Source organism: Lepus europaeus, chromosome 4 (genome assembly GCF_033115175.1).
Source record: "Lepus europaeus isolate LE1 chromosome 4, mLepTim1.pri, whole genome shotgun sequence".
In the NCBI taxonomy this organism is placed as follows: Eukaryota; Metazoa; Chordata; class Mammalia; order Lagomorpha; family Leporidae; genus Lepus; species Lepus europaeus.
This window is the reverse complement of record NC_084830.1, coordinates 57,969,314-57,991,614: the sequence shown is the minus strand read 5'-3', so window position 1 is coordinate 57,991,614 and position 22,301 is coordinate 57,969,314. Positions and strand designations below refer to the sequence as shown.

General features: G+C 40.3%; 1 long non-coding RNA gene and 2 pseudogenes across 1 annotated transcript in view; 1 reads left to right on the top strand and 2 right to left on the bottom strand.

Annotated features, from left to right (window-relative positions):
• The window catches only part of LOC133758171 (solute carrier family 7 member 12-like), a 31,525-nt pseudogene extending 19,057 nt beyond the window's left edge, over positions 1-12,468 (top strand).
• Positions 1-18,907, bottom strand: part of LOC133757661 (uncharacterized) — a 289,895-nt gene extending 270,988 nt beyond the window's left edge. Inside the window, exon 1 of the long non-coding RNA XR_009865711.1 lies at positions 18,495-18,907. This is a non-coding gene — a long non-coding RNA (uncharacterized LOC133757661). The remainder of the gene's footprint in view (positions 1-18,494) is intronic.
• Positions 12,260-14,436, bottom strand: LOC133758170 (transducin-like enhancer protein 2; annotated as a pseudogene).
• Positions 18,908-22,301: the final 3,394 nt, after the last annotated feature.

The window sequence follows — 22,301 nt, the reverse complement described above, 5'->3', positions numbered from 1 at the left end:
TTAAACTTATCCTTTTTAATGCTATCTAATGCATTTTAATATATTCAATAGTTTATTTAAGCCTTGTGAGAGTCATCAAAACATTGGATCTGGGTCTCCATTTCCAAATTCTCTGAACAAATTGATATATACATGGGCCATTTTGCCTTTTTATAGTATAAAATGTCAAAAGTGATTTTCCACAGAGAAGACAGATACTATTATTTTTCATTATCTTTCAGGATCCAGGCAATAATAGTTTTTTGCAGGGGGCGCAATTTTGGAAATTCCCAAAATCATCCACTAAGTTCATATAGCCCTTTCTTGTTGCTTATGTCCTTGAGATGGTCTTCAGTCTCTACAAAATGTTAATTAAAGGATCCGTTTGGGTAATTATAAAAATTTTGAACTTGAACTTAATGAGATAGAATCACTATTCTCTGGGTATTTGTTTAAAAGGCTACTGTCAGCTCCTAGAGCATCTCTGAACACATATTTTAAAAAACATCCCTTCTAGTAAGCAGACACAATCCCCACTCTCAGATACAGAGCCTGATGAGCAGAACACAAGCTGGATGGCAGCCTTGGTTTGCCCTGGCAAAGTTAGTCCTCTAGTATGTATAGTGAACTATTCAAACAATCATAGGCAGCAGAAATAAAATCAAACTCTCTCTTTTGCAAACACCATCCTGGCATTAGAATAGAAAATGAAGAGAAATAGGCATAAATAGATTCAGGTCAAACAGTTGGCATAGATTCTCTTAGAAACCCTACTTTACTCAGGAGAACTCCAGGGTTAAGAGATGAGATAAATTGCCCTAGCTGCAAAGAGTAGAGCTGGAATTGTCACCAACAATTCTTATTACAGAGCCTATTTTTTATGTTTACTCTAGTGATGAATATTTTATTTTGTAAAGAATTCACTTGGGAAATTTTCTTTGATCTGTCTCAGGAATACTTGGGCCTCTCCTAAACAAACTGATTTGTTTATACATTGTGGTTAGCTGCTTTAAGATTCTGTATAGGGCTTTGTGGCATGCATTTGGTGAACCAAATTTATTATTTATCCTTGTTCTTTATTTTTCTCAATTTCATTTATTTTATCATTGTATAATAAGCCATGCTTTGCTACAATATAAACCTTAGGAAGTTCTATAACCTTTGGTTTCTTCCATAACAATGTTATAATCAAGGTGGCTCATTTAAGATAATTTCTGGTTATACAGATGATGTGTAAAGTAAAACAAGAGTCCCATGTTTCATGCCAATGACCATAATACCAGAGTGTTTGAGTTAAACTGGGATACCAGACTTCTTGCACCTAGGGTTTCTAATTCAGTCAGTTTCAACTGCATTATGAGCGTAGGAGTCTCTCCCTTTCCCTCTCTCTCTCTCTCTCTTTCTCTCTCTCTCTCTCGTGTGTGTATGTGTGTGTGTGTGTGTGTTTTATCTTGGGGATTCTTATAGAAGAATGTCCAACAACCATATATTAAGAAACCGGTAGAGTTCTCCAGATACTTCAGATGAAAGTTACTTCAGAGATTGTAATATCAACATCAATGCCAGCACTGTAAGGCATAGATGGAACAATCCCAAATTCCCATGTGGAATGCAACAGTGATGCTGGGGCTTGTACCTAGGCCTCCCAATACTGTGAGCTAGGAGATGCAGAGAGAATCTTTTATGGGCTGCTGCTAGTGCTGGCCCTAAGAAGCTGAGGGAAATCCCCGTGAATCATGCAGAGTGAGTGAGCACAGCTCTGGGACTTATGCCCAGAACTCAGGGTGCAGGGTCTACTCAGTTACAGGATGCAGGGTCTAACTCAGTTACAGGGCACAAGGTTCTACTCTCACCCTATAAATTGCTCTGGCTCTGGCTCTGGTGGCTTCTGGTAGCAGTGGGACTACTTGTTGTAGTCAAAATAGAGTTCAGCAGCAACTCTACCATAGCAAATGAGTCTGGCTCTTTAAGGGGTGGACGAGGAGAGGGAGGCAATGTGGCTTCCCTTTTTGAAGCAAAGAGGTCAATCAGACCCCAGTCAGTTCCCCAGGCTGGACTTGAACTCATTTGGGACTATGGAATTCTCCCTCAGTCAAACTGCTGGTGGCAGGAGTGGCTGGCACCTTCTTCCTACTTTATATTGGCAATTAACATTTCCCAGCCAGGAGCCAGGGGTGGCTGGCAACATGATTGGTAGTGGCAGCAGCATGTCTGTCCTCTCTCCTCACTGCCTCATGGGGTCTCTGTTCTGTTCTGTCACTTCTCCACTGAAAATTTCTCTCAATCAGTCCCCTGAGAATGTGGTACTTCCTTTGTTTTCCTGGTATCTTTCTGTGGCTCACGTCAGTGTGAGTTCTCAATATTCAGCCATCTTGGATCTCCCAGATCAAGAATTTAATTTTAAATGCACATACATGGAGCCAGCGCTGTGGCGTAGCAGATAAAGCCACCACCTGCAGTGCTGGCATCTCATATGGGCGCCAGTTCGAGTCCCAGCTGTTCTACTTCCAATCCAGCTCTCTGCTATGGCCTGGGAAAGCAGTGGAAGATGGCCCAAGTCCTTGGGCCCCTGCACCAGAAGAAGTTCCAGGCTCCTGTCTTCAGATTGGAGCTGCTCTGGCTGTTGCAGCGAATTGGGGAGTGAACCAGCAGATAGAAGTCTTCTCTCTCTCTCTGTCTGCCTCTCCTTCTCTCTCTGTGTACCTCCAACTTTCAAATAAATAAATAAATATGTTTTTAAAATGCACATACACAGCAGACTCATAGAATGGCAGATGTCCTAAACAACACTCTGGCCTCAGAATCAGCCCTTAAGGCATTCGGATCTGGCTCAAGAGCCCATGAGAGTATTGTAGGCATGAAAGCCAAGACACTCAGGCAAAAAAAAAAAAAAAAAAAAAAAAAAAAAAAAAAGAAGACCTAAATGAAAGATATCTGTGAGTGGGATCCCAGTGGAAAGAATGGGGCCATCAAAGAAGGAGGTGCCTTTCTCTGAAGGGAGGAGAGAACTTCCACTTTGACTATGACCCTGTCGGAATAAGATCGAAGTCGGCGAACCCTAAAGGCTTCCATAGCCTTGGCAACTCATGACTAGAGCCTAGGGAGATTACTGACAACATAAACAAGAGTGTCAAATTGTTAAATCAACAACAGGAATCACTGTGTACTTATGTCTCATGTGAGATCTGTCCTTAATGTGTTGTCCAATGTGAAGTGATGCTATAACTAGTACTGAAACAGTATTTTTACACTTTGTGTCTCTGTGTGGGTGCAAGCTGATGAAATCTTTACTTAGTATATACTGAATCGATCTTCTGTATATAAAGATAATTGAAAATGGAAAAAAAAAACCTAGTGTTAAATTGGAAATTGCATACAAAATTAATCAATTTTTTAAAAATATCATGTAGGATCTCTGTCTTTAATGTGCTATACACTATTATTTAATGCTATAACTAGTACTCCAACAGTATTCTTTCACTTTGTGTTGCTATGTGTGGGTAAACTGTTGAAATCTTTACTTAATATATACTAAACTGATCTTCTGTATATAAAGAGAATTGAAAATGAATCTTGATGTGAATGGAAGGGGAGAGGGAGAGGGAAAGGGGAGGGTTGCCGATGGGAGGGAAGTTATGGGGGGGGAAGCCATTGTAATCCATAAGCTGTAATTCGGAAATTTATATTCATTAAATAAAAGTTTAAAAAAATGCACATAGAGAGAGAGAGACTATATTGTTTATTGGGTATATGCCTTGATCTCTGAATCTTCTGCATATAAAGTAAACCTGAAATTTATGTTAATAAATATTATTAAACACACATAAATCTAAATTAATAAATAGCTTCCTACTCACTGGTTTAACTTTTCACAATTAAATTGTTTTCAAGTCTCTGTACTGAGAGGGTAAGGTGGGAAGTATCTTTATGCTCTTAAATCTGTATATATAAAATACATAAAATATGTTCACCACACATAAATTTAAAAAAATTTAAAGTAAGATAGGCTAAATAATAACCCTCAAAAATATGTCCACATTCTAATTCCTGGAACTTGTGAATATAACTTAAATGGAAAAGTAATTCTCACATATGTGATTAAGTTAGGGATCTGGAGATGTGGGAGATTTTTATTGGATTGAGTAGACCCCATATGCACTTACAGGTATCCTTATAAATGGGAGGCAGAAGGAGATTTGATGCAGTCAGAAGAGGAAAAGGCAGAATGGCAGTGGGACAGACACCAAAAAGATGTAGCTTCCAGCCAATTAAAGCTGGAATCCACGAGAATTTAGAAGAGGCAGGCCGGCGCAGTGGCTTAACAGGCTAATCCTCCACCTTGCAGCGCCGGCACACCGGGTTCTAGTCCTGGTTGGGGGGCCGGATTCTGTCCCGGTTGCCTCTGTTCCAGGTCAGCTCTCTGCTATGGCCCGGGAAGGCAGTGGAGGATGGCCCAAGTCCTTGGGCCCTGCACCCGCATGGGAGACCAAGAGAAGCACCTGGCTCCTGGCTTCAGATCAGCGAGATGCGCCGGCCGCAGCGGTCATTAGAGTATGAACCAATGGCAAAAAGGAAGACCTTTCTCTCTGTCTCTCTCTCTCTCTCACTAACCACTCTGCCTGTCAAAAAAAAAAAAAAAAAAAAAAAAAAAAAAAGAGGCAAGGAACAGATTCTGCCTCAAGATCTCCTGTGGGTAGAATTTCCCACCTGACACCTTGGTTTTGGCTCACTGAACTTCATTTTGGGTTTATCATCTGAAAAGTTTTGAGAAAATAAATTTTCAAATTTACATACCACCAAGTTTCTAGTAATTTGTTACAGCAATCCCCAGGAAATTAATACATAAAGTATTTACCAAAAATATTCATGGAATTTTATAACTGTATGAGAAATGTTAGAAAATAAGGGTTTTTTTAAACTCACATATTTCTTCATGGCACAAGTACAAAGATATATGACTATCTCAAAATTGCTTAGTAAGTAGAGAAAATATAAAAAATATTAGCTCCTTATGAAAATAAGACATGTGTATTGCTACTCCTCTCTAAAAATAATGTCAAAATATCAAGGAATGTTATCCAACCTCCAGAATGGACTTAAAACTTCTGACTTCACGATATTCATACCCTCAGGTAGTGCCCTCCCATATTGAATCAGGGATGGTCTTGCACAATTAAATACGTAGAAATAATGGTATGTGAATTCGAAGATTAGAATTTAAATGGCCTTGCATCTTAGATCTGTTCTCTTGGAATGCTTTTTCTGGTTAAAGCTAAGAGCCTTATCAGAAGAAAAATCAAGGAGTTCTACAGAGTGGTCAGCCATCTGAGGACATTACCACAGGACTGGACCCTCTAGCTCCTGCAAGCCTTTTGACAACTGTAGGCCAGCCAAAACCTGACTGAAACTTCACAAGACAGCCTAAGCCAGAATGGTCAAACCAAGCAATTTCCTGAAACCCTGACCCACAGAAACAACAAGAGATTACAATGGTCATTATTTTGCCACTAAGTTTTGGATCGCTCAAAGAGAATCCACAGGGAGAACCTTGAATAGAAATCTGAACTCTGGTGAAACTAGAGATATACTATAAGATGGAAGCACAATGAAGAATAAGATTTGACTCAGCACAAGTGTCTGAAAACTAATTCTAGAGAGTGGATACTGAGAATTCAATAAACTGTCAAGTTGACTCCAGAAAAGTAGAGAAATTGTAGTTTCAATTGCTTCAAAACTGTTAAGATAATTAATTTAAAGTATATAACAGGAGTAGATTTCAACTCCCTTTCTATATCTTCAGCCTCATCCCACAGAGCCAGATCCCACAGAGCCAGATCTCTTCATACTCCTTGTGATAAATTATAATCCAATCTCCAGACAAATTAAAATCACTAAAGAGATTTCAGTAACAGAAACACTAGATAAAGTAGAGAGCAGGGATAAGTAACAATTCTACATTAGACTAAAAAAAAAATGTTAATAAAATAGGATATGAGATAGATGATAGAAAAATAGATACATAGGTAGATAGAGTGAGCTCTGGTTTGAATGCTTGTGCCACCTTCAAAAATCGTATGTTAAAATTGAATCACTAAGCTAACAGTATTAAAATTTGAGGCCTTTAAGAATTAATAAGTGATGAAGGCAAAGCTCTTGTGGATAGAATTGGGGCTTTTATAAAACATCTCAAGTTTGGGAGTCTTTTCTCTCTTGTCCTTTGGCCTTCTATCATATGCAGACAAGGCATTCCTCCCTTGTGATGACATGGCAAAAAGTCCTCCCCAGATGCCAGCACCTTGATCTTGGACTTTCCATTCTCCAAAACTATGAGAAAATAAATTCATGTACTTTATAAAATTATCCTAATTGAGTTACTGGTATAGCAGCCAAAAGTAGACTAGATCAATAGAGAAAAAAAATATTTTTTTCAGTTAATTGGCTCACACAATTATGGAAGCTGGTAAATCTAAAACCCATAGTGTAAGCCAGAAGGCTAGAAATTCAAGTAAGAGTTCATGCTACAGCACTGGTCCAAAATCCATAAAGCAAGACAATCAGGCTAGATACTTAGTAGGGTTTCTATTTTGCAATCTTGATGTTGAATTTCTTCTCTTTCAGGAAAATTTAGGCTTTGTTCTTAAGGTCTTCAATTGATTGGATTACATCTACCCATATTATGGGGGGTAACTTTCTTTACTTAAAATATATACATTTAGTTTTTGTCCTTCAATTAGGTAGTCAAGCAGCTCCACAGACACAGAGATGCAGTTCTTTGTGAAGATCATGATAGGCAAGATCATATTGAGTCCGGCAAAGCTATCAAGAATGTCAAAGTCAAGCTCCAAGACAAAGAGGGCATCTCACATAACCAACAATGACTGATATTTGCTAGCAAACAGATGGAGGACAGCCGTACTCTGTCAATACAACATCCAGAAAGAGGCTACCTTGCACTTGCTGCTCCACCTGCAAGGTGGCATCATCGAGCCCTCCCTCTGCCATCTTGCCCAGAATTACAACTGTGACAAGATGATCTGCCACAAGTGTTATGCTTGACTGCACCCTGGTGCTATCAACCACCTCAAGAAGAAACGCGGCCACACCAACAATTCCCACCCAAGAAGAAGGTCTAATGATGCCCTGCCTCCAAAGGGTTCCCTCTGCCCAAACCTCATGACCTCGCAGCCTCAAGAAAGTTTCACTTTTGTTGACTGGAGAGCAATGCGTGTGTGTGTGTGTGTGTATACATACATATATATATATGTATATATATGTGTATACATATATGTGTATATATATGTGTGTGTATGTATATATATATATGTGTATACATACATATATATGTATATATACATTATTTAATGTTAATATATTAACATTTAAATGTTAATTGGATTGAAGTTACCTTCACAGCAATAGTAAGGTTAGTGCTTGAGCAATCAACAGGGCACCATGACCTAGTCAAGCTGACAAACAAAATTAACTATCACACATACAAAATAGAAGGAATATATAAAACTCTCTCCATTCTGAGTGTGGAGACGATGGTTTCATTTTCTGGGGAAGATCCAGAAACTCTGGTAACTAAGACATAGGCACTAAGGAAGAACCTCAAGAATTCCTCTCAAGTGATTATCACACGAGAAAAGTTTGCGTATATTGACTTATGGGAGTACTCCAGCAAATAAACTGCCTCCTCTTCAAATGAAGAAGTGAAGTTAATCAATAGATAAGTCCCAGGAAGATGCTGAGTTCCCAAATCACTCTTTAGTATCTGAAGCTTAGCTGTGAAAGGTATCAGCCATCACAAAATGCTACATGGAAAAAAATCAAAATTAAAGACAGATAGTCTTTAACTGAAATCAGGAGAAAAATTCAGTTAAGTAGAGATACTGAAGATTATAACAAATAACCTTAATTTTATTATAAACTAATACCCTCTGATATATTAATAACACTTCACAGATCTCTACAACAATAAACAACATTTATAAAATAGAAGAATCTTTAAAAAGAGGGATGGGATGCTCTAGAAAGTATATAATCAGAGAACCAAAAAAATCTCTTAGGTTAAAAATATGACTGTGGAAATTTAAAATGTAATAGAAGAATAATAAGATAATCTCAAGAAAAACTCCCAGAAATTATTAAAAAGTGGCCAAGACACTGACAGTGGGAAAGAAAAGACAAAATTAAATCAGTCTTTTTAAAAAAGATTTATTGATTTATTGATTTGAAAGGCAGAGTTACAGACAGAGGGAGAGACAGAGAGAGAGAGAGAGAGGAAGAGAGAGAGAGAGAGCTTCCATCCACTGGTTCACTCCCTAGATGCCTGCAGTGGCCAAAGCCAGGAGCCTGGAACTCCATCCAGGTCTCCCACATGGGTAGCAGGACCCAAGCACTTGGGCCATCTTCTGCTGCTTTCCCAGCACATTAGCAGGGAGTTGGATTGTAAGTGGAGCATCAGGGACCTGAAACAGAGCCCATATGTGATGCCAGCATCACAGGCAGCAGTTTAGCTCGCTATGCCACAATGCTAGCCAACAGTTATATGAAAAGGTGCTCAACATAACTATCCATCAAGGATGTGCTAGTCAAAAAAACAATAATATTTCACCCTTATCATTTCACACCTGTTAGAATGGCACTAATCCAAAAGTTAAAAGATTATGTTGACAGCATGTTTAGAAAGTAAACACGTATTTTTATGGAAATTTATATTAGTGCAGCCATTATAGAAAACACTATGGAAGCTTCTGAAAATAATAAACACAATTTGATCCAAATTCACACTTCTGGTAAATAAAAATCACTATCTTGAGGAGATAGATATTTGCATTATCATGTTGGCCGCAATATCATTTACAACATCCAGATAGAGAAACTATAGACAGTTATATATATTTCGGCCTTTAAAAAGAAAAAAAAAAAAATCCTACCACTTGCAACATCAAGGATGAGCCAGCTAGAAGATATTACGCTAAGTAAAATAAGTCAAACAAAACAATAAATATTGCATGATCTTAATAAGAATTAAAACCTAAAAAACACAAAATCATAGAAAAAAAGAGTAGAAGAATGATCACCAAGAGTTGAAAAGTGGGGGAACTGGAGAGATTATCATCAAAGGTACTGAAAAAAAGTGATTGACATATTTTGCCTTTCATCTTTACCTCTTTCTAAATTATATTGCATGGAATATTGATGTGATGACCATGGTCTTGGATCGACACTGGCGTCACTCAAAAATCATAGTATATTTAAATTACAAATAACTCATGGATTTGTGACAACTTTGTGGAACAGAATTGTCTCTTAGAGTTAGCTCCAGTCATTTACCTGAGAAATAAATTTGTCTTCTTTAAGCCACTGTTATTTTTTGGCCTCTGTAATTTACAGCCAAATCTAACATAAAGTAAAATAAAAACTTACATAAAACTAACCATGTTGTTCACATACATATTTATATATAGATTTCATATTGTATGGAGAATTGTGTATCACTTTTTCCTTAACATTGGGTATATATACATATTATTAAATATTTTTGAAAGCTATGGTTTTAATGGTTAAATAGCATTTTACCAAAACAGCATTTATCATTATTTAATTATTTTCTGTTCTAGTATCCTGAAGTAATTTCCAATTTTACAACTTAAAAATTTAAACTTATTGTGTGATTAGCATCTAAGTACTTAGATAGTCTGTAGATGTTTGATTGGATTAGAAATTTTATGTTTTCCAAGTAGAAAACTCTTTCAGTGATTTGAAATGTTCCATTTATCTTACTAATTATATGCACTATTAAAGATATAGTATCCAATTTAATATAGGGTTTAACAATCTAGAGACTAATATTAATCTGCAGTGAAAGAGTAAGAGAGATTATCCTAGTGTCTTAGAATACTGTCACTAGATAAACAAATCAGCTTTCCTAACCCTTAAGTAAAATATTTTAAAATTATAGCATATTAGCTTATAGATCAGAGGAGTTTTGCCCCAGCTCAAAATTTTCTCATCTGAGCTAGTGTTGAAGTTTTCTTAGTTGCTCTATTCTAACTCGAAATGCTCAGGTTGGAGTACCAAGTAAATGGCACTGAGACATCAAAATAATGCATAATTCAGTTACTATCTGAAGAAATAATTCACCCAGAACATGAGTTCAAAAAATAAGTGAGGAGCAGTCATTTGGTCTGGTGGTTAAGACTCCAGCTGGGATGCTTGCATCCCATAGGAGAGTATCTGGGTTCAAGTCCCAGATCTGGCTTCTGATTTCCACCAAATGTGCACTCTGGGAGACAGCAGGTTTTGGCTCAAGTAGTTGAATCCCTGCCGTCCATGTGGTAGACATGGATTGAATTTATCATGACCCAATCCTGCATTTGGGGAATAAACCAGAAAGTGAGGTGTGTGTGTGTGTGTGTGTTGTGTGTTTATCTGCTTCGGGAAAAAAACATTTTTTTTTACATTGTAAGTGAGCTCATGCTGTTTGCAAAATCACTTTCCATTTTATTATACGTTAAGCTGTAGGATAAAGTCTAACAGCATAAATGCAGAAAGCACCAAGAATTAGAAAAGAAAAAAATAAAATGGACTAAATTGAATAGAAATGAACATAAATTATGAGGCAAGAGGGAAGTTACATAAAACAAGCAATGCAGGTAAACATTTAACTGAGCATCTAGTTCCTTCAGATAATTTACACGTAGAACTTTAATTTCAAAATACTGTTGAAAGACAGCCATTATTATCCTCCATTTTAAAGGAAAAGAAATTAAAGGACAGTTCAATAACATGAATAAGTTCATAAAACTAATAAGTGATAAAGTCTGAATTCGAAATCAGTTCATATGAATCCAAACACTGTGGTTCTTCCACAGAGAAAATACTACTGTAAAAATTTAAAAATCATGTTATTTCAAACTAGAATACCCAGCATTGGGACATCTGGTTATTCAGAGGTATGAAATAAAATTGGATTCCTAACTGACATCACATACAAGATGTCTTGAAAACATTCTTGGAAGATATGTATCATGAAAAATATAGGCATAGATTTGAAAATTCTTAACACCTCAATAAACTCATACCAATTTTTTACAACATAACTGAAAAGGATTTATTTGGAGTCATTAAGAAGGCAAAGACATGGATTTAAGGGTGCTCCTATCAGAACAACATGAATTCTACTAAAATTTAAGATAGAACAAACAAACATAAAATTCATGGTGAGGCTTGGGTAGAAGAATGGTAAAACCATTGAGGCTTTATAAATAGTGTATAGGAACAGTGCTCCAAAGAAAAAGAGTTTACAAATGGATAACTCGATTTTTTAGAACATGCAAACTGGTTTTAATTAAGGAATTTTAAAAATTCCACATTAACTTTATCATGATTTATATTCATTTCTGATACTTGGAGAATGGGACTGGAGACTACTCAAGTGTATATGTCCTTTTCCTTTCTTTTATAACATTTTAAACACCTTTGCTGAGGGATGATGCAATAAGCTACACCTACTTGAAGTGCATAAAATGAAAATTTTTGATACTTGATGAACATTTTTTAGGTAGTGCTGCTTATATTATTTTTAACTTTATATTTTACTCATTTTTTGAGATAAAATATTTTAACTTACATTATAACCAAATATTTAATGGCTCCAGTAAATAAAGAGTTCAATAATTAAAAAATAAAAGAGACCATATTTCAGCAGGAAAATAGGCAAGGATTCCAAGCAATAATTGAATGAAAAGATGTTCAGCTTCACTCAAGTAAATTTTAAGTCACAAAATCATTAAAACTACAGTATACAATTCCTATCAACTTGACAGATTTAAAACAGAATTTGACAAAACACTGTATTTGTCCCAAAACTAACCCCCATGGACAGCTCTTTTTTATTTTTATTTTTTAGCTTTTCTTTATTTTAGCTCCCACATATAAGGGGGGAAATGCAGGTATCTCTTTCTCTGTGTGACTTATTTCTCTCAGCATGGTGTCCTCCAGTCCCAACCATTCTGATACAAATGAAAGAATTTAGATCTTTGTGTGTATCTGATAAATGAACTTTCCCCTAACATCTCCCCCAACCCCGCGCCAGGTCCACACAGCCCCACATCCAGCAACGGAAAGTGTGAGGCAGTCAACTGCGAGCAGAGCTGTTGTGGCACTCACAGGCTTGGCTGGAGAAGAGTCTGTGGTCTTTGTCTCAGGACCACCAACCCCTACCCTCCACCCCGCGCGCGCACAGGTGTCCACGAGAGTGCAAGAAGAGACCTCAGTAGATCACCTCCTATGCGGTGGCTTTCTTGTCCCCTGAGCCTGTCACCGTATATTTTGTTACTTCTGGAGAGGTCGCAGCTCAGGTCTGGGGATGACTCTCCTTGTTCTGAAAAATGCTGGCTCCCTTCGGAGTCCTCCAGGCATGGAGCGGGTTGTCTTTCCCAGTGCTCGCGAGCCAAAGCCCACAGGGAGCGGACTGGGTGAAGAGAAACAACTCTCCTGGAGTAGCTGGTACTTACACATGCAAGAGCTCCATTTGGCAGCCTTCCATGCCCATGGCCAACCAGCCCTGGTTGGGACAGTGGCCCGAGGACAAAATCAGGGAGCTAATGGCCCTCCTGTAAGTCCCAGCAGCGCGGTGTTGTCCAGGCCCTGGGCGCAGTAATCCGAAATGTCAGTGTGGTTAGTACCATCTGTGTGGCCTTGGAACTTCCAGACCATGGTCTGGTTTTGCAGGTCCAGACCACAAAGCTGCCTCCGCTGCTGTGGGAGAAGCAAATCGTGGTGTCGGGGCTAACGGCCACGGTGTAACAAGTCAGAGCCGAAGAAGCAAACTCTATCTTGATGCCCAGCGTGGAAGCCACAGGGTCCCAAATGGACAATGTGCTGGCCTTACTGCCCAAGATCATACTCTGGCTATCCGGCAACAGCTTACAGGACTGAATGTAGCTGTCTCTGTTCAGGCGGTAGAGCTCGGCCAAGAGCATCTTGGCATGGAGACGGACTACCTCCCAGACCTTCACGCAGCCCTTGCAGAGTATGTGTTAACACGTGCTGCGTGGAGCCGCTACAGGTGACGGCACAGACCACCTCGCCTTGCGCCAGCGTGTTCACCTGCCGGGCGTGCCACCGGATGCCTGCACCCGCCAGCGCGTCCGACGAGAATGGCTCCAGCTGCAACTACCAATCCACAGACAGGTGGAATGCTGGGCGGGGAGGAATAGATTGACGAGCCTCAGAGATAGGAGTGTGACTGAGAGGCCACAATGGAGAGCATCAATACACCACAGAGCTGCTAACTTGGGGGTGGGGGTGGGGTGGAGGCTGGTGGAGGCTGACGTAGGAGCCGGGCATGGAGAGGTCCTCATTAAGGGTGCTGTGGGAGCCCAGGCTAAAGGATATGGTGAAGGGGCTGGACAGAGTCAGGAGGCTCCTCAGGGTAATTCCATGGGCTTGGCCACCAGCTGTCACAGGTGACAGGCCGAGATGGGCCCAGGAGGAGTGGGGTGGACACCGGAGTCCACAGACGCCAGACTGCCCTCAAGCTCCTGGCAGGTGGGGACACAGGTGACTTTCCACAGAGGGTGGTGGCTGCGTTGGGGAACTCTGAGGGTTGTTCCTCATCCACCAACAGGTTGTAGTCACTCTCATAAGGTCCTGACACCTTATCCTTCCCTCTTTGCTTGTTGCCACCAGGGCCACTCGGTCGCTCCTCCTCCACCAGACTCTCAGGCGGCGAGGGGGATGCTCCTGCTCGGGCATCTCCCAGCTCTGAATGCCTTGATGCCCACCTCGATGTTCACGAGGTCCTCCTTGGAAGTGGTCAACTGAGCCAAGACAGCCAGGACAGGGCCAGCAACCCCGAACTGCTGCCCACCAGGTAAAGGGTGATGGATGAGGGGCACAGGTGGGAGGGGTGGGGGCAGCAAAGGGAGGAGTGGGACAGCAGCTGGAGCTATTGCTGTCGGCTGAGGCTGTTGGACTCCCCTGCAGTCTACCTGCTTGATGCACTCCACAGCCTTTAGCAACTGCTGCTGGTGCTCCTGGGTCAGGAAGGGGGTAATCTGAGTACAGATTCCATTGAGGTGCTTCACAGTCTCAGCCTGTTTATGCATCTCAGTGTGGAGTCCATATGACATCTCACAGGACATGATATCACGTCACTTCATTCCCATCTTCTCATTTGTAAGCTTCTCAAATTCCAATTTGAGTTGGTGGGATTGAGCCTGGAAGAATTGGAATCTCTCTTTGATACACAGGGTCATAAATCTCCAAAACTGAGAATTTTTTGAAGGGCTGGTTTGATTGAAGAAGGATCAGGTGCTTGCTTTCCCTGGAGGGTACATCTTGCAGATTCCAGAAGCATCTCCCGTGACACAACAGTTGGACGATATGCAGAGGCAGTGCAAGGCTTTGGGGTGTGGGGTGGCAGGAAGAAGAGGGCAACACCATGAGGGGGCAAGGGACCTGGAGTGGCCAGACAGTGCACCCCAAGAGAGAACTTCATTTAAAAAAAAAAAAGATTTATTTATTTGAAACGCAGAATAACACAGAGATTGAAACAAGGTCTAGTTTTGCTTTTATCTTGTGCTTTGGGGGTCTTATCCAAGAAATCGTCAGCTATGACAATGGCTTAAACTGTTTCCCCTACATTATCTTCTAGCAACTTCATATCTCAGGTTTTATATTTAAATCCATCTTGAGTTGATTTTTGTATATGGTGAGCAGCGTGGATCTAGTTTCACTCTTTTACATACATACATTCAATTTTGCCAGCACCATTTATTCATTGAGGCATATATTTTCTGCAATATATGTTCTGTCACTTTTGTCAAAAATCAGTCGGCTGTATGTATGTGGGTTAATTTCTGGGCTTTCTATTCTGTTCTATTGATCTGTGTTCTGGTTTTTATGCTAGTACCTGCTGTTTCAATTACTATAGCTTTGTAGGATGCTTCAAAATCAGGTAATATGAGGCCTCCAGCTTCATTTTTTCTTTTTCTCCATCAGAATTGCTTTAACTATTCTGGGCCTTTTTTGACTCCATGTGAGTTTCAAGTTTTTATTATCTAACTCTGTAAAGAATGTCATTGATATTTTGATATGAATCATATTCATAGATTTTAGGTGGTATATACATTTTAATGATACTAATTCTTGGGCCCTGCACCATGGCTCACTTGGTTAATCCTCCGCCTACGGCACTGGCATCCCATATGGGCACCAGCTTTTAGTCCCGGCTGCTCCTCTTCCAGTCCAGCTCTCTGCTCTGGCCCGGGAAGACAGTGGAGGATGGCCCAAGTGCTTGGGTCCTGCACCCGCGTGGGAGACCAGGAGGAAGTACCTGGCTCCTGGCTTCGGATCAGCACAGCGCTGGCCGTGGCGGCCATTTGGGGGGTGAACCAATGGAAGGAAAACCTTTCTCTCTGTCTGTCTGTAACTCTATCAAATAAATAAATAAATAAATCTTTTTAAAAAATGATACTAATTCTTCCAAGTCATGAACAAGGAATATCTTTCCAGTTTTTTGTGTCCTTGATGCTATTTCTTTCATTCATGTTTTATGCTTTTCATTATAGAGATTTTTCACTTCTTTGGTTAAATTTATTCCTAAATATTTAATTTTTGTGGCTACTGTGAATGGGATATCTTTCTTGATTTCTCTTATGGTGAGTTCAGTATTGATTTAATAAAAAGCTAGTGTTATTTGTTTTTTCTATGTGATATAACTGTGACTTCACTGAATAGGCTTATCAGTTCTAACAGCTTTTTGGTGGAGTTCTTAGGTTTCTCCATGTACAACATCAGGCCATCTACAAACATGAATTTTTTTTATTTCCTCCTTTCCAACTTCAATGCCCTTTATAATCTTTCTTCTTTCAATTGCTCTTGCTTGTACTGCATCCAATACTATATTGAGAAAGAGTAGTGAAAGTGGGCATCCCTCTCTTGTTTGAGATCTGAGGGGAAATGCTTTAAGCATTAAGAACTGCATATTATCCATATTCCATAGGAAAAGTTTATGTTGTCCTTGGTATTGTGTTCAGGCAACCATTGACTTGCATCATTGGCATGGAGATAGAGTCTTCCTGCAGTCCCACAGAGCAAGTACGGCATTCAGGCTTTCTCACGATTCATAGACCAAACAGTCACATTCCAAGAGGGGCAGGATGCAGTGGAGATCTTACCCAGGTCTTGTATTTCACTCCCTGGTTATGTGGGGATTGTGTGCTGGCACACATTGGTCTGGAGCAGAAGAATGCAGATAGGGTCCTTCCGAGGTACCATGGGGAGAACACAGGTGACTCTGTGAAATATACCTCCAATAGCTCCAGTCCCAGAGCTGTAGAACTTGGGAGTATACCTGACCTACACCTTACAGCTAGCTGATAGGTTATGCCATGGACTGTGCACTAGCCAGTGCAAGCCTGGTGAGCACAGGTATCCCTAGTACTACAGGATGCAGGGAGATCCTTATTTGGATCCCTCAGAGTGAACTCAGGATACTCTATGGAATATAGCTCCATCAGTCACAAATCTGGAGGACTCAGAAGGCACCTTACCCAGGTCCCCCACAGTGATCTCGTTATATTGGGGATCATGCACTAGCAGGTACAGGCCTGCATCAGGAAATGTAGACAGGGACTTCTGCAGGCCCCACATAGGAGCATAGGTATCCCTGGGACTTATAAAACCAACAGTCACAGTCCCAGAACTGCAAGATGCAGTGGGATCCTTATCCAGGTCTCACAGGTCGAGTACCAGTTAGGTTACAGATTATGGACTAGCAGTCACCAGCAAGAAGCAGAGGAATGCAGCTAGGACCTTTCAGGTGCCGCTGGGGAGTGCAAGTAGCACCAACAGCCATGGTTCCAGAGCTACAGGACACAAAAGTGACTGCCCCCAGTTCCTATAGGGCACACAAGAGTGATACTGGGGCCTGTGGCCAGCAATCTCACAGATGCAAGATGTAGAGGGACATGCTACCTGACCTGTGAAGTGCCTTGTTTCGAGCTACAGGGGCTTCTGTTAGCAACAGGGCTGCCTGCCATCCCCTAAATAAGAATGGAGTTTAGCAGCAACTATACCATAGCACTTCAGATCTGGGGCTGGGGCTTTGGGGGTGGAGGGAGGCATTATAGATTCCTTTTATGGAGCAGAGCAGTCACTTGCACCCCAATCAGCTTTCTAGACAAGACTTAAAGCCAGTGAGGCTACTGGCTATACATCCAAAACATATGAACATTTTTATCAAAGAAATAGCACCACTACCAGCACAATGTTTATAGCAGCACTCTTCCAAATAGCCAAATATGGAATCAACTAAGGATTCCATCATCACATGAATGTATAAAGAAAATCTGCTATACACATACACACACATAAATGGACTATCCAACTATAAAAAAAGAAATTCTACCATTTGCATCAAAATGGACGCAACCAAAAGACATCATATTGAGTGAAATAAGCAAGATACAGAAAGAAAAATATTACATAATCCCCTTTACATGTGAGAGCTAAAATTATAAAAGAAGAAAATAAATTTTAAAAACAAAAACAAAAAAAGAAAGAAATCCTTGTATGTATCAGTATTGCTGCAAATATAGTTTTGTCAAAGCGGGCAAATTTTGTTTTATATCTTTGTCAAGCCAATGGTTAGGAATGACATGCTACTGTAGCTTTAATGTTCCATGATTATTTTAAAATTTACTGTATAAGAATGAAATTTTCATCTTTTCATTTGATTATTGTTTATAGCCCTTTCCTGTATTCGTGCTCAGCTAGGATGTTTTCACTTTTTACTTGTTGAACTCCTTATTTTGTGGAATATTACACCTTTGAATGTAATATAAATTTAAAATGTTATCTCAAAATTAAAAAGAAAGGAAAGAAAGAAGGCAGAAAGAGAGAGGGAGGGAGGGAAAGAAAACAGGGAAGTATCATTATATTCTTAGAGTGGTATCTATAAACAACATTGAATCTGTTCTCTTTGTATTAATCAAATTAAAATGAGAATTGTGTTGTAGTAATTATCATGAATTTGCTATAACCCTGAGAATTTATCATTAAATTCCTAAAAAAGAAAAATAATAAAGCAGTGAGGACAGTGGAATTCCCTTATAGTTAGAATTGCAGGTCTGCTTCAAGAGAGAAGTTTTTCTATTTACATCCAAAAAGCCCTTTGTTCCAAGAGGAGCAGATGTGGGGAAGCAAGACCCAACTCCTTAAAAACCTCAACCGGACTGCGCGCTCAGCCCTCTGCCTCTCTGCTGAGCCACCCGCCTGGTCTGGCCAGGTGTAATCTCTCCACTCAACATGTAATCTCGCTCCTTCCCCCCACCCCCCAGTCCGAGCAACAGCACTCTCTCCAGGTCCTGTCTGGAGAGGTGCCCATCCGTTCTTATGGATGTCCCTGCCCTAATAAACCTTGCTATTTTACTTTCCAAAAAAAAAAAAAGAATTGCAGCTCTGCAGCAATGACAGGGGTTGCGAAGCTTTCAGCTTACCTTTTCCCAGCAAGATGGAGTCCCTCAAGTCAGGGAGCCAGGGTGGAGACTCCAGTGTGCTTTGTTCATCTCTCTCTGCTCGCTTTCAGAGCCCCTGTGCTGTTTACAGTTCCTGTCACTTCTTTGTTGAAATTTTCCTTCGGTCAATATCTTAGAAATACAGTCCTTCCCTTGCTGTTCTAGTTCTTTGTGGTAGTGGCAAGAGCAAGGCCTCCTTATTCAGCCATCTTGAATATCTCTCTTTTTCTCTCTCTGTTTTCTTTATTAAGTTTTTCCTTCTGCTAGCTTTGGATTTAGCTTGCTCTTCTTTTCCTCACTTTTCAAGTCAAGAGACTGATTTAATCATTAAAATGCTCTCTTCCCCAAAGAAAGTCCAGGAAAAGATGGCTTTACTGGTGAATTATATCAAACACTTCAAGAATCACCACCAACACTTTTTAAGTCCTGCCAAAAAAAAAAAAAGGAAGAGGAAGGAAAACCCCAGTTCATTCAGTTAGGTTGGTTTTACTCAAGTACCAATGCACATTTAACAATATTCCAAGAAAATAAAATTGTAGACTAATATCCCTCACAAATATAGTTGTAAAAATCCTAAAAATAATATCAGAATGTAATTTAAAGTACATATTAAAATGATTATAAGTCATGGTCAAATGGAGTTTAATCCTAGAATGTAAGTGTGGTTCTACATAAAGAAATCAATAGGGGCCAGCATTGTGGTGTAGAGGGTAAAGCTGCTGCCTGTGAAGCCAGTGTCACATATCAGTGCCAGTTCAGGTCCAGGCTGCTCCACTTCCAATCCAGCTCCCTGCTAATGCACCTGGGAAAGCAGTGGAAGATGGTCCAACTGCTTGGGATCCTACAGCCACGTAAAAGACTAGATAGGAAGAGGCACTTGGCTCCTGACTTCAGTCTGGTCCAGTCTTGGCCATTGCATTTGGGGTAGTGAACCAGCAGATGAAAGACTTCTCTCTCTGTCTCTCCTCTCTTTCTTTCTCTCTGTAACTGTGCTTCTCATATACATTTTTTAAAAATGATTTTTGACTTAAAGAAATAGATAAATAAAATAAATTTCATTAATAGAAGAAATGAAAACTACATAATGATCTCAATAAAGAAAATATCCATAAAATGCAACACTCATTAATGACAAAACCTAAGGGGCCAGAGTTGGGGCATAGCAGGTAAGCCACTACCTGCAATGCTGACATTCCATGTGGACACTGGTTCGGGTCCCAGCTGCTCCACTTCTGATCCAGCTCTCTGCTATGGCCTGGGAAAACAGTAGAAGATGTCCCAAGTCTTTGGGCCCTTTCACCCACAAGGGAAACCTGGAAGAAGCCCCTGGCTCCTGGCTTTGGATAGAGTACCGCTCTGTTGTGGCCACTGGGGAGTGAACCAGTGGATGGAAGATCTCTCTCTCTCTCTCTCTCTCTCTCTCTGCCTCTGATTCTCTGTAACTTTGTCTTTCAAATAACTAAATCTTTAAAAAAAAAGAAAGAAAGAAAGAAACTCAGAAAACTAGTAATATTAAGAAACCTTAACAGGATACAGGATAGAGGGTATTTGTGAAAAACATATAACATCCTGCACAATGGTGAAAAACTAAAAACTTTCCAAATTTACCAAAAATAAGACAAGAATTCCCACTTACACTATTGTTAATGAACAATGTGCTGACATTTCTAGTGTAACAATTACATAAGAAAACAAGAAAGGAAAGACATCCCATCTGTAAGGGAAGAAGTAGAACTATCACTATTTACAATGACATGGTTATATGTAAAAGTGTAGTACATCCCCAAAAATTTGTAAGAAAGCTACTAGAAATAATAACTGAATTCAGAAAAGTCCTAGAGTACAAGAATAAAACATAAAAGTCAATTTTGTTTCTATACACCATCAATGAACAATGTGAAAGGGAAATTAACAAAGTAATTCCATTTACATTAGCAGCTAATAAACTTATTAATAAACTTAACCCAGGAGGTGAAAGACTTGTGTACTGAAAAGCTATGAAGCAATGCTGACAGAATTAAGAATCCATAAATAAGTGGAAAAACATCTTGTGGAAAACTTAATATACTAAGATGTCAGTTCTACCCAAAGCAATCTAAGATTCAATGCAATCTCTACCAAAATGCCAACAGCCTTCTTTGAAGAAGTGGAAAAGTGAAGCCCAAATGCACATGGAGCTTCAAGGGACTCCAAATAGCCAAAACAGTATGACAAAAGTAGATTCAAGCTGGAGGTTTAGTATTTCCAAATTTCTAAACTTTGTACAAATATACAGTAATCAAAACAGTGTGGTACTGGCATAAAATTAGACATATAAATCAGTGGAATATAATAGTCTGAATATAAACCTATACATCTATGGCCTCTTGATTTTTGACAAAGGTACCAAATCTATTCCATAGGGTACAAATATTCCTTTCAACAAAAAGTGCTGGGACGACTGCATTTCCACATAAAAAAGAATGAGATTGGATTTCTATCTCACATTATATACTAAAATTAATTCAAAATGGATAAATGACATAAATGTAGGATGTAAAACCATACAATTACTAGGAGAAACATAGGAGTAAATTTTCATGACATTGGTTTGACAATGAACTCTTAGATAAAAACACCTTCAGAACCAGCCAAAAAAGAAATAAAGGATAAATTGTATCTGTCAAAATTAAAAATATTCTTGTATCAAATAAGATTATCAAGACGAGGCTGGTGCTGAGGCATAGCAGGGAAAGCTGCCGCCTGCAGTGCCAGCATCCCTTATGGGCGCCAGTTCAACTCCAAACTGTTCCACTTTTAATCCAGCTCTCTGCTATGGCCTGGGAAAGCAGTGGAATAGGCCAAGTCCTTGGACCCAGGCACCCACGTGGAGGACCCGGAGGAAACTCATATCTCCTGGCTTTGGATCAGGGCAGATCCAGCTGTTGCAGCCAATTGGAGAGTGAACTGGCAGATGGAAGACCTCTCTCTCTCTCTGCCTCTACATCTCCTTCCCTCTCTGTGTAACTCTGACTTTCAAATAAATAAATAAAAACCTAAAAAAAAAAAAAAAACCTTCAGTACAAGCAAAAAAAAAAAGAAATACAGGACGGTGCCACGACTCAACAGGCTAATCCTCCGCCTTGCGGCACCAGCACACCGGGTTCTAGTCCCGGTTGCCCCTCTTCCAGGCCAGCTCTCTGCTGTGGCCCGGGAGTGCAGTGGAGGATGGCCCAAGTGCTTGGGCCCTGCACCCGCATGGGAGACCAGGAGAAGCACCTGGCTCCTGCCTTCGGATCAGCACGGTGCGCCAGCCACAACACGCCGGCCATGGTGGCCATTGAAGGGTGAACCAACGGCAAAGGAAGACCTTTCTCTCTGTCTCTCTCTCACTGTCCACTCTGCCTGTTGAAAAAATAAATTTAAAAAAGAAATACAGGCCAGCGCCATGGCTCATTTGGTTAATCCTCCGCCTGCGGCACCAGCATCCCATATGGGCACCGGGTTCTAGTCCCGATTGCTCCTCTTCCAGTCCAGCTCTTTGCTGTGACCCAGGAAGGCGGTGGAGGATGGCCCAAGTGCTTGAGCCCCTGCACCTGCATGGGAGACCAGGAGGAAGCACCTGGCTCCTGGCTTTGGATAGGCGTAGCTCTGGCCATGGCAGCCATTTGGGGGGGTGAACCAACAGAAGGAAGCCCTTTCTTTCTGTCTCTCTCACTGTCTAACTCTATCTGTGAAAGAAAAGAAAAGAAGAGAAGAGAAGGGAAGAGAAGGGAAGAGGAAGGAAAGAGAAGAGAAGAGAAGAGAAGA